Below are 13521 nucleotides of genomic sequence, written 5' to 3'. Positions count from 1 at the left end.
AATTTGTCATGTTTTGACCCACCATAGTTTTAATAAAGGTAATGAAAAATGGATTGAAAAAGTTAATGGAACGTGGATCCTACTTTTGTATGATTAGTTTTATACTCTTTTTGTCTCAGGTTAATTGAATTGTATTCCCAACACATTTCTTGAAATATTCTGCAATGCAAAGTAGCGTGTGAAATGTTCTCAATAGTTGTGCATAAGAAAATACTAGTATTACCTCCCGTGCATAAAATTTTCAAATTTTCGCCGGCGAGGAGCACCGATCACGGCGACGAGCAATGTCACGGCGGGAACAGCGGTTACTCGTCCGACTCACAAGGCTGGAGGCAGACGCGGCGTCGCACGGCAAAAGCCTATCGAGTCTCACGTTGTGTCTGAGCCCACTGGTGCGACCCAGCCCGAACCGCCACTGGAATCAGAAGGTAGCACCGCCTGAGACGGCGGTTGCCGCCGACCCAAGGACGGCGCCTAAGGCTCACCTCTCCACGGCGGCGTCGTTTTGCAGAAACCGCTCCCGAAAACTCGCTGATTTCGGGAGATACCAATACGATCAAACCTGTTGACCTTTGAGTCTTTGACCATGCCGGCCTGAAATTACGTTTATGCACCCACTTTCACTTTTAAGAGAAATTTCGGAATTTGGGTCTCAATACGCTGACCTTTCGAAATGAGGGATTAATTACGTTAACCTTTCGAAATATGGGTCCGAGGCATGCGAATTTTTCGGAATAAGGGTTTTTCACCTTTTTATATTTATTCTCTTCATTTTTCTTATTATTTCTCTTCCAATAATTATAAATTGTCTAAACTATCCTTTAACCCAATTTCTCCAAAATTTCATTCTTCTCCCTCCAAAATATCTGCCCTCCATTCTAAAATTCAATCTTCTCTCTCAAATTCTCACATTTACGCGCCTCCGCCTCCGCCTCCACCCTCCACTTCGCCGCCGCCTCTTCACTGTCTCTGCCTCCACCCTTCGCCATCTCCGCTTCCACTCTTCGCCGCTTCCACCATTAAATTATTACAAAAAGCAATTGCTCATTAGAATTAAAGAAGTAATGCAATTTTTGTTAGAGTGGACGAACTGTAATGGACTAAATTAGTATTGTGAAAGTATTCTGGAAGTATGCTTCTGTGGAAGTATTTTGTTGATAATCTATGATTTTGTAGAAAATTAGTATTTTAGTTGTTGCTTTTGTGGAAGTAGTAGTGGATGATAATCTACATATATTTTTTTATGGATTAACTAATACGAAAATGAGGTTAAATATAATTACAGTATCAAATTTAATAATCACTAAATTCCTAATCGTGAAGCATTTTTCATAACTTCAAAAGCGAAAATAATTTGTTGTGTGAGAATATGAGAGAGCATATTGATATTTAGGACATTTGGAGGGAGTAGAATGAAATTTTTGAGAAATTGGGTTAAAGGATAGTTTAGACTTTAGACAATTTATAATTATTGGAAGGGAAATAATAAAAAAATGAAGAGAATAAATATAAAAAGGTGAAAAACCCTTATTCCGAAAAATTCGCATGCCTAGGACCCATTTTTCGAAAGGTTAGCGTAATTAATCCCTCATTTTGAAAGGTCGGCGTATTGAGACCCAAATTCTGAAATTTCTCTATTTTTAAAGATGCATTGTATATTAGCCTCCATTGCGACCGGCGAGAACAATTTAGGCTAGCCGATTCGCGGGCGCTAGCCGATCCGCTGGCCGATGTGCTAACCGCCATTGCAGGCTCGAAATCGGCGAGCGACCGGCTAGAATTTTTTTTATTTTAATTTTCCGAAACTCAGACGTGAATGGCGTGCAGAAGTAGGAGGATTTTTATGTATTTTTTTTAATTATGTACTTTTTTTAGGATGTACTTTTTTTAATTTACATAAAATGATTGAATTTTTCTGTATTTGTGTCGTAAATTTAATTCTGTATTTGCGTGATTGTAATTTATAATGAATTTGTTATTTTGTTTATTGTGGCTAGTCCTAGTGCTAGTCCACTTTCTAGTCCATTATTGTGCAGTTGGGTGTCCTAGTGATGTGACATGCAGTTTCTAGTCCTGATGACGTGGTAGGAGGTGTCCAGTTTCTAGTCCAGGCGCCATTGTGGATGCTTGCTAGAATTAGTTGAAAATGGTATTCATAGAAATATTTTCTTATTTATTTTTCAAATAACGAAAAAAATACCCAATTGCACATGTAATTAGGATTTGAAGAAGTGGAGTTTGGTTGAGATATAGTGTGAGAGTTCATTTGCTCCCCATTAGGATTACATTTTGAGTTATGGAGTTAGGAATTTGATGTTTGTAGTGTGAGTTTTGTTGTAGTCAAGTGTGTAATCATGCCTAAAGAGTTGACAATATATCTAAGCTCATGTGAATGAAATGAGGACAAGCAATCGTGCATCCACATGTAATGTAATTATATTTACTTTATTGTATATAATATAATTGCGCCTTACCAACCAAATAACTTATCAAGAAAATTTATGTTGCAGTATCTTATCCTTAATATTAGTATATGATTAATTTTAATGTTGTGGTTGATATTCTGTTAATTAATAATTAAATTAAGAAAAAATTGGTTTTGATTCTTACACGTATGACTTAATTTTATTTGAGTAATCAGTATGAGTTTAAAACTATAATGGTTTTTTAATATTTCTAAACACAAATGGAATCATGTTATTATAAATCATATTACCAAAAATCTAATTTCCCAACAAGATAGTAACAAACAAGCCCTATAAATATTTTGAAATATTTCTTAATATGTCACTTCATATTTTAAAATTGAGAAGAAATTTCATGGATAGTTCCATACACTAAATTGTAATGCATAAAAACTCAAATATGTCCTTTCATATAATGTTACTTTTTCAGCTAATTGCTTTAAATATTACATATATGAATAAGAGATGCAAGATGTGATGCATAAAAAACTCAAGGGTTATTTGCCTGTAAATACATAAACTTTCAATGATTTCTGATTTTTACCTCGAACTTTTATTTTTGAATATAAATGCATGAACTTTGAGTTTTTCTGATTTTTCCCCCAAATTAAATATTCTTTAAATTGAAGCTGACGTGTTCGTCGGAAGTGCCACGTTGGCAAAATGCGTCGTTTAGATAAAAAAAAAATTGGTAATTTTTCTCAAAAAACACGAACTTTCAAGATTTTCTAGAATTTTCCCCTAACTTTTAGAATTGTTTTGATTTTTCCTCTAATGATATATTTTCTTTAAATCATTTAATCTTCAACACTTTTTAAATTAAGACATGAGTATTAATTATATTTTTTAAACTATATGAAAAGTGAAATTTTTTAAATAATATTAATTTATTATTTTTAAAAAATATATATCATTTAAATAAAGAAAATTATATAATCAAAATAAAATTTATGTGAATTTATACGTAGTCATGTTAAATCGTAAAAATATAAAGCATTAATATATAAAAATGAAAACAATAACCATTCTAACCAAATGCAATTTGAAAGAAAAAAAAATCACAAATATCTCAATTTACAACCTCTTTTAAAATTTGTTAAATTTAAAAATATTAGAATGTAAATATACTAATGAACTACGTCTAAATATCTCAATTAATACTCATGTCCAAAATTTAAAAAGTGTTGAAGATTAAATTATTTAAAGAAAGTATATCATTTGGGGAAAAATCAAACAATTCTAAAAGTTCGGGGGAAATTATAGAAAATTTTGAAAGTTCATGTATTTTAAGAAAAATTACCACTTTTTTTTTTATCTAAACGACGTCGTTTTAATACGTCGCATTTTGTCAACTTGGCACTTCCGGCGAACACGTTAGCTTCAATTTAAAGAAAATCTAATTTTGGGGAAAAATCAGAAAAACTCAAAGTTCATGCATTTATATTAAAAAATAACAGTTTGGGAAAAAAACAAAAAATTATTAAAAGTTTATGTATTTACATGCAAATAATCCAAAACTCAAATATATTAATAGTCATGTTCGAGTATTGTATAATCAATCAATCATGTGAGAAATCTCACGCCACCACAAGTGCAGCTGCATATCTAGTTCATTCACAAGTAACAAAAATAATTAATCAAACGTGGCATACAAAAAATCGATAATGATCAATGCATCTTTTGCATAAGGATCCATAATAGACTCTAGAACATATCTACATTTTAGCTGTAAAATTTCAAGTTAATTGTAGTACTATTGTATTAAACCACAAGTTAGTTCATTTCTTCCATTTGCTTTTTCTTTTCTTTCCTTCTCTTTATTTTTATTTTATTTTTCTTTAATTCTAAGTAATACTCCATTCGTTCGTAAATAGGAGTTTCATTTTCTCATTTTGGTCCGTCCGTGAATAGCAGTCTCAGTTCTTAATTACCATAAATAGGTCTCATATTCCACTAACTCATTCCACTCACATATAATTTAAAATTAATATATACAAATAAGACTCATATTTCACTAATTTTCTTTCACTCGCTTTTCTTAATATTTCTTTAAATCCGTGCCGGAAATAAATGAGACCCCATTCGCGGACGAATGGAGTATATACTATTAAAATGATGATAATCATAACTAATATTATGGCAATTAAATTTTGTAGTTTCCTTTTCAACTTACCATGGATCGATCTATTTGTCTATCTCTTTATTGCACATGTGGAATTTTGACTCGCATTCCGACCAACATGTGCAGGTTGTGTAGAAATCGGCGTTCCTTGTTCTATATCGATTTCACAGTAATAATGCATGTCCCCTTTATATATTTTTGGATAATACTTCTCATTATTAAATCTTTTAAAGGGGTGAATATAACATTTCTATATAGTATCAACGTAGATCTAAATTGATGTGAATATCTTTGTTTATCGATTTCACAGTAATAATGCATGTCCCCTTTATATATTTTTGGATAATACTTCTCATTTATTAGATCTTTTAAAGGGGTGAATATCACATTTCTATATAGTATCAATGTAGATCTAAATTGATGTGAATATCTTTGTTTATCTTTTTGTTTATGCGTGAATAACTTTGTTTATCTTTTTGTTTATGCGTGAAAGAACGGGATGCATTTCGGCTCATGCGTGTTATATATAGTATTTAAACCCAAGATCCATTTCTACAAAGGGTGTAATATTCATGATTCATTATCTTTTGACATTCCTTTTCGCCAAATCAGCGGCAATCAACACTTAAATCTTCCAAATAATAATGCCCTTTAGTTGAGGAATGATATGCTACATATTTTATGTGGGCTCCTAATGAGCACCACTCTCGTTTGACACACGTTTAACATTGTTTGTTTCGATTTATCTGTTTATTTTGATTCTAATACATTAAAAAATATTATTACAATTTTTACTTTCACAAAATTTATAAAAATCAAAGCTTGATTTATTATTTTATTCATTTATCTGAAATAATAAAGAAAACGAGTAAATCGAGCTTTCATTTTTATGAATTTTGTAAAATTCAAAATTGTAATAACATTTTTTAATGTATTAGAGTCAAACTAAATACATAAATCGAAACGAACAACGCTAAATGTGTGTCAAACGAGAGTAATGCTCACATAAGGTATGTAGCATATCATTCCTCCCCTTTAGTTAATTTGTTGACTTAGCTATAATCATCATTCCTTAATTGTCGATCTATTATATTTAATTTTGGTACATGTTTATTATTATCTCAATAAATTTTCAATACCAACCAATATTTTTATTTAGAAACTAAAGCATTCGAAACCAGGTACAAACAGCTAATACATTTGCATTGAATATAACATATGTATATTTGAATTTTTATAGAATAATACGATAAATAAAACGACTTTAACATTATACTTATGTTATACGGAGAGATAATTAGCATGTTCAAAGGGAATTAGTTCTCCGCAATCCCCGTTTTACATGTAATATTTTATCATGATTAGTTAATAGGAGTAATAATTAAGCTTTTTTTTAACTTGATCGTTGGTAATACTCCAATTGATTCTTTTTCTTATAAACACATGATTACAAGAATATCCATCACAAATTATTACTACATCTACTATCACAATTCATTTTAATCACTGGTTGGCGTGGCTTATTCCTCTCCACCTCAGCTTGCTCATTGCATTTATGATGATAATTTGTGATTGCAACACTGTCATACAATTGTGTAGGATTATAATTGGTTCTTAAACTTTTGCAGATCATGATGATCTATCTGCAGGTGCATACTTATCTGATACATTGATTGGAAAAATCATGGATAAAGTGCTCGACAAAAAATTTACTTTGCTTTCCTTTATCTTTGAAAAATTGTTGTTCATTTATGATCAGGTTCTGAAACTGTTAGCTTGATTTTAGATGCAAATTCTATTTCTAAGTGCTGTCTTGAGCTACTGTTCTTAACTACTAGTATCTTTAGTAGTATTTTGCTGCTTCCTTAAGTGATTTTGTTTCCAACTATATATCTTGTTTTTTAATTTCAGTCTCGAAGTGTGCTTAGGATTTTTAGCTTTGTTAGTTGTTGCTGTCAATTTCTTAGTTAGTTGATATTTATGTACGTAAGTCTTTTCATAAAAGTTGATCAGTTTCATGCCCATATTCTTGATTAAATTATAAGGTTTGCGTAGGTAGTTTTTGATAAGAGTATGGATTCCTTTTTCCAAGTTGATTTCAGTTCTTGTTTCCAGACTAATCCTCTTAGACTTGAGTGTGTTCAAAATGTTAGCTACGTATTTCTTTTCAGTGTTATTTTAAATTTTGGCTCAAGTCAGGATCTGCTCTTAGTTATGTTTTCAAATCAAATGCACTTTCTTTTCTCAAGTTTCCATTTGAATGTTGTGTACTAACTCCATTTGTAATTTCCTCATGTTTTGACACTTCAGGTCGCGTCATAAAGAAAAGGCGTTTGGATGATAGGTTCATTGCTATAACTAGTCGTATTGCCACAAAGAAGATAGGGGTTGATGGTGATCGAGAGGCTATGGACAGCGCAATACGATCTGTATTTGGCCTTAAGAAGGATCAGGTGTTTTGGCTGGAGGACAAAGATAAGGTTGTGCGGCCACTGGACCGTCACATGCCTCTGACCAACTACACTATTCACATTGATGAAGGTGCTACACTAAACTCCATAATAATTCTTTATAAGTTCTCTCTATCGTGCAACCTCCACCATAATTCTTTATAAGTTCTCATTATCGTGCATTCTTGATCGCTGCAGGGGTGGCTGTCAAAATTATTTTTGCTACTGGTTATTATTCAGACATGCCACATAAGAAAACGTTCTACTCCGATCCAGAGTTTGCTGAGTTCCTCAAACGTATGAAGTGGCAGTGTTTGATGCGTATATTCAGGTCTTGTGTGGCTGTTTATTGCAAATGTATGACTTGGATATACGCATCAAATACTGCCACTTCATACGTTTGCGGAACTCAACAAACTCTGCATCGGAGTAGAACGTTTTCTTATGTGGCATGTCTGAATAATAACCAGTAGCAAAAATAATTTTGACAGCCACCCCTGCAGCGATCAAGAATGCACGATAATGAGAACTTATAAAGAATTATGGTGGAGGTTGCACGATAAAGAGAACTTATAAAGAATTATTCTGGAGTTTAGTGTAGCACCTTCATCAATGTGAATAGTGTAGTTGGTCAGAGGCATGTGACGGTCCAATGGCCGCACAACCTTATCTTTGTCCTCCAGCCAAAACACCTGTTCCTTCCTAAGGCCAAATACAGATCGTATTGCGCTGTCCATAGCCTCTCGATCACCATCAACCCCTATCTTCTTTGTGGCAATACGACTAGTTATAGCAATGAACCTATCATCCAAACGCCTTTTCTTTATGACGCGACCTGAAGTGTCAAAACATGAGGAAATTACAAATGGAGTTAGTACACAACATTCAAATGGAAACTTGAGAAAAGAAAGTGCATTTGATTTGAAAACATAACTAAATAACTAAGAGCAGATCCTGACTTGAGCCAAAATTTAAAATAACACTGAAAAGAAATACGTAGCTAACATTTTGAACACACTCAAGTCTAAGAGGATTAGCCTGGAAACAAGAACTGAAATCAACTTGGAAAATGGAATCCATACTCTTATCAAAAACTACCTACGCAAACCTTATAATTTAATCAAGAATATGGGCATGAAACTGATCAACTTTTATGAAAAGACTTACGTACATAAATATCAACTAAGAAATTGACCGCAACAACTAACAAAGCTAAAAATCCTATGCACACTTCGAGACTGAAATTAAAAAACAAGATATATAGTTGGAAACAATATCACAGAAGGAAGCAGCAAAATACTACTAAAGATACCAGTAGTTAAGAACAGCAGCTCAAGACAACACTTAGAAATAGAATTTGCATCTAAAATCAAGCTAACAGTTTCAGAACCTGATCATAAATGGAAAACAATTTTTCAAAGATAAAGGAAAGCAAGGTAAATTTTTTGTCTCTAGCACTTTATCCATGATTTTTCCAATAAATGTATCAGATAAGTATGCACCTGCAGATAGATCATCATGATCTGCAAAAGTTTAAGAACCAATTAGAATCCTACACAATTGTATGACAGTGTTGCAATCACAAATTATCATCATAAATGCAATGAGCAAGCTGAGGTGGAGAGGAATAAGCCACGCCGACAAGTGAGCGTAATCGTCTAATATGAGCTGGCCGGATTGAGTTGACTCAGCAAGAGTGCAGCTATAAATAGAAGGCAAAGGGCAGTAGCTAGGAGTCATGAGATCTGTAGCATTATCTTAGCTTATCTTTGTTGCTGTTACTGTTACTGTTACATTGCAGATTACTCTCATTTTCACAATTCCATCCATTTATCATTCTTATTTCTCATCCATTGTGTTAATTGCTTGGTTATTGTGAATTTCTGTTGATTGTGGTGTGTCGAAGGGAGTCGGGCTTGCTCAATTCAGAGGAATTGCAACAAATGGGAACTTAGCGGAGGTGAAGAAGGGGAGGTTGGCAAGTCTTGGTAAAGGGTGAAGAGGTTGGCAAGTATCAGGATGCATATAATCCTAAGCAAATGGTCATTATAATTAAAAGACAAATATCAACTAACTAAGAAATTGACAGCAACAACTAACAAAGTCCTAAGCACACTTCGAGACTGAAATTAAAAAACAAGATATATAGTTCGAAACAAAATCACAAAGCGAAGCAGCAAAATACTACTAGAGATATTAGCAGTTAAGAACAGCAGCACAAGACAGCACTTAGAAATAGAATTTGCAACTAAAATCAAGCTAACAGTTTCAGAACACGATCATAAATGAACAGCAGTTTTCAAGAAATGTAGATAAGTATGTACCTGCAGATTGATCATCATGATCTGCAAAAGTTATGAACCAATTAGAATCCTAAACAACTGTATACAATGGTATGAATGCTCTCAGACAATTAAACAAATAAATGAAACAAAACATGAAACAAAAACCCTTAGATTCAAGGAAATAAACGAACAATTTATAAATTACAGATTATTAGCATTTAAACAGATAAACAAACGATTTTTTAGAATTAAACAAATAAATGAAACATTACAGTGCACAAGAACCTAAGATTTAAAAATTATCCGTAAACCCTAATACCAACGATTTCTTATTGAAAATTTTCCTCGAAGCTGCTACCGATTATTATTTAGCGGATAAATCAGAACACTAAACACGTAGAATTAAACAAACAAAATACAGAGGAAATCGAATTAACCTTTGGTAAGGGAGCGGCCGACGGCGTCCATTTCCTTTTCAGCCATTTTGTTTGCCGCAGATTGACGGTTTCCGACTGTTCCCGCCGAGAGTGAAACTTTTTGGAGTGTGTGTTTGATCGGTAGTGTGTGTTGGGTAGTTTGTTTCACTTAATGATTTTTTAAGCGTAAAGTTATATATATGGGAACAGAAAATGCCAAAAAAAAAATAAATTAAATAGAATAACTAAAGGACAGAATTAAATAATAGAAACAGAAATTGCAAAACGAAAACTATTTGACAAATTATTAATTAGTTGTATTTATAAAAATTAATCTATTTAAAAAAAGTAACTAAAGCTGGGAATTGATTGAACCTTGGAAAAAAAAAAGAAGATAAATTTTAAAAGTGGACATTTTGGGAAACATTGGAGGTAAAAAGCGTATATCAATAAAAGAATTACATATAACTTCAAAGAACCACAACAAAATTTAACTTTAAACAAAATTTACTATCTATTTAATGGCTTAATGGGCTTTGGAATGGATTGTGCATTTGGATACTTAAATTGAGTTACTAATTTTTATTTTTTATGAGATGACGCAGATGGTTTCTAACTTTGATTGATAAATTAAAATTTTAAATCAATCGTAATTAATATTAACTTGTAATTTATAAAAATCTAGTAAATTTATGTTTCTAACTTGTGGTGGTTTGGGTATGCGTCTAACAGACCCATGTTAATACTGATTTAGGGTCTCATCATAATCTTGTGTAACTCCTCGGATTTCATTCTTGCGTACGCTTGTCTTGGCTGCTGGGAAGAACTAATCCAAAAACATCATCTTGAAGTCAAACCAGGTTCTGATAGAATTTGGTGGCAGCCTCATGAACCAAGTATTCGTATCCCCTTTAAGAGCAAAGGGAAGGGGCTTCAGCCTATAGTCATCCTCGCTGGGTCCCGTAGGTCTGTTTTGAGCCTTGCAAATTTTGCAAAATTCATTCAAGAACTCGTATGGGCTGTCACAACTCCTCCTTAAGAACACAGGCAAGACGACCATAATGTAGGGCTTCACGTACATTGCTTTTTGTCCTATGGTCATGACGATAGCTTGCGGTGGTTCGCCATCCAAGTGGGTGTACAGTGAGTCTATCTCAGGATCATCTTCCTAGTCGTCAGCCATGCTGGCTTTCTCCTCTCAGATGCGAATATTGAATCTGGTTCACTCTTGATGGCTTTGCCGCAATCTTCCTCACTGCTAGCATCCAAGACAACAAGCAAGACAGTAATTAATCCTGGATGAGTGGTGATTGAAATTACTCCTTTTCCCCTTAGCCAGTTGGACTCAGTGTCTCTTAATTGCGGAAGACAAAAAATAAATAAAAGTTTATCTACAACATTTACACCAAAATTCTTAATAAAAACACATGATACTCCATCCATCCCCCGCAATGGGGCCAATTTGAGAAGAGATAAAGACTATTTGTGACTCTGTGTGTGTGTCAACTGGCTAGGAGATACCTAGACCTAGTTGTGTCATTGGGTCTGTGTCTATCTTCCCTACCAAAAATCTCAACCCACTTTTACTGGCTAGTATAGTGGTGTAAAGAATCGATCCCACAGAGATGGAGGGGACGTGTGCAATTGCGAAGACATCTTGGAAGGGTTGGTTTGCTACCACGCTTTATGGGGTTGAGATTAAAACTAGGCGTGAAATGAAATGCAACCTATATCTAAAGTAGGAAACTTGAACTTGCAAATGAAACCATGACATGTACCTAAACTGACCGGTAGGTGAAAATGAGACATATACCCCTCCTGACCAGTAGGTCAGGGTGGGCTCTAAATGCTGCATGCTAAAAGAAATTAAAGTGCGAGTGTGCATGTTAGAAGCTACTGGACGAAACTTACTAAAAATGGCTAGACAAAAGGTAAAGAGAATCAACGGACAAGCTGGCAGACTGTCTGCTAGGCGTGCAGAAAAGCTGAAAAAGTGCAAGTACACAAGCAAAAAGCAACAAAAACAACGCAAGTGGTCCCATACTTTGATTGTGACATTTTCTTCTTCACCAAGCTAAACTAACAACGTGTCCAGAGCCTTTGTCCTAGCGGCAATGAGCTTAGACATTATTGTATGAGGTGCCAAGTTCGAGCCCTTTTGATATCAGTTGCAATTTCCTCCTTTCTATATTATAGGAGTTTATTTGTAATTTTGTCCTTTATATAGGAGTTAATTTTTTTAAAAAAAAAAGAAAAAAGAAAAAAAGCTAAACTAATAACGTCTAAAAAACTCCATTGATGAATGCTCAAGCTTGAAAATTCGTAAATGTAATATTTAACTTGAAATCATGAACAAAAGCAAAGAAAAACTTAGATTTACGCAAACTGGTCAACAGGACAAGGTGACAGAAACAAGCAGAAACGAATTCCATGCATTTTTTAGAAGAAATGACTGATTGAAACTTAGAGAAACTTGCAGAAACACTAGATCTAACTTAACCAGACATATTCAAGCTCGAAAACAACAAAAATTCACATAAACTACCAGATCTATCTAACTGAGCATATTAAACTCAAGACAAGCTGAAACACAAAATAAAACCACAATAAACTTCATTGCATTCAAGATTATCACCCAAAAGATGTTCCACTAAAATAGCTACTAGAATCCAAGTCAAATGCAAGCAAAACAAGTACTTAAGCTAAGAAATTTTAAAAACAAAGCAAATAAGAGATTGTTTGGCTCCTAAGAAACTATTACTGGAAGAACTTCTAGAATTACGACGGCTGGAATGAATCAGACATAATGCTCATCGCCGGCAGGTGGCCAGAATCTTCAAGTCAGGCTGTTGGATTTAGAGAGTGGAACTAAGAGCTAATGGAGCTATTCTCCCCAAAAAAGTGATCCATTTCTTTATGTTCAACTCTATTTATAGGGTGACTTGCCCTAATTTTTAGAGCTGCCTCTTCATGTGAAATGATAATTTTGCCCCTCTTTAGATAGGTGATTGTTCCAAACAAGTCTTTCCTTCTCGTGTCCAGCTCCATGGCATCCATCCCGGTCAGTATGCACCTTTTATGCTCATACTGACCAGTTTGCACACTTTTTGCTGTTTTTTCACTCGAATTCCTTCTGACCCCTTTCCTCTTGACTTGTACTTTATCCTGCACACTTCAACAACTATTTTGCGCATATTATCCATTGAAGCACGTTATACTGACCAGTAACCAAGGCCTAAAACGAGACTTATCACAGTCCCTTCAGTGTGGTGGCGAGAGTAGGGGCTGTGGCGTACCAGTTACAACTACCTCCTGAGTCTCGCATTCACCCAGTCTTTCATGTCTCCCTTCTTAAGAAAGCTATTGGGGCGAATGTTGCTGAACCATCTCTTCCTGAAGATCTCTTGTGTGTGGATCCCCCTTAGTTACCAGGGTTGATCCTGGATTGTCATTCAGTTATGAGGGACAGTGTCTTAGTTGCTCAGGTGTTAGTGCAATGGGTCGGATTATCAGCAGATGAGGCAACATGGGTGGATGAAGAGGATATGCGATGCCAATTTCCGTTCTTCAGCCTTGTGGACAAGGTTGTTTCCATCGGGAAGGCAATTAATAGCAATCGTCCTTGGAAAGTCTACACACGTGGACCACGACAGGTGGCGAATTATAATCAGTAGCCAAATCAGTAAGAACTAAGGAGATCATGGTGATTGCTGGAATGAAGGAGTTCTCAGTGAAGATGAATAAAGATATCATGGTCAAGAATTGTTTATTGAGGATTGCATA

General features: G+C 34.3%; 1 long non-coding RNA gene across 1 annotated transcript; it reads right to left on the bottom strand.

Annotated features, from left to right (window-relative positions):
* Positions 1-9086: 9086 nt before the first annotated feature.
* Positions 9087-9895, bottom strand: LOC121765073. Its single transcript, XR_006042713.1, has 2 exons — positions 9760-9895; positions 9087-9382 (listed from the first exon to the last, which is right to left on the bottom strand). It is a non-coding gene; the product is annotated as an uncharacterized LOC121765073 (long non-coding RNA).
* Between the last annotated feature and the right edge of the window lie 3626 nt (positions 9896-13521).

The sequence above is a fragment of the Salvia splendens genome, chromosome 14, assembly GCF_004379255.2.
Source record: "Salvia splendens isolate huo1 chromosome 14, SspV2, whole genome shotgun sequence".
Lineage (NCBI taxonomy): Eukaryota > Viridiplantae > Streptophyta > Magnoliopsida > Lamiales > Lamiaceae > Salvia > Salvia splendens.
The sequence above is the reverse complement of the archived record's forward strand: the minus strand, read 5'-3'. Positions and strand labels throughout refer to the sequence as shown.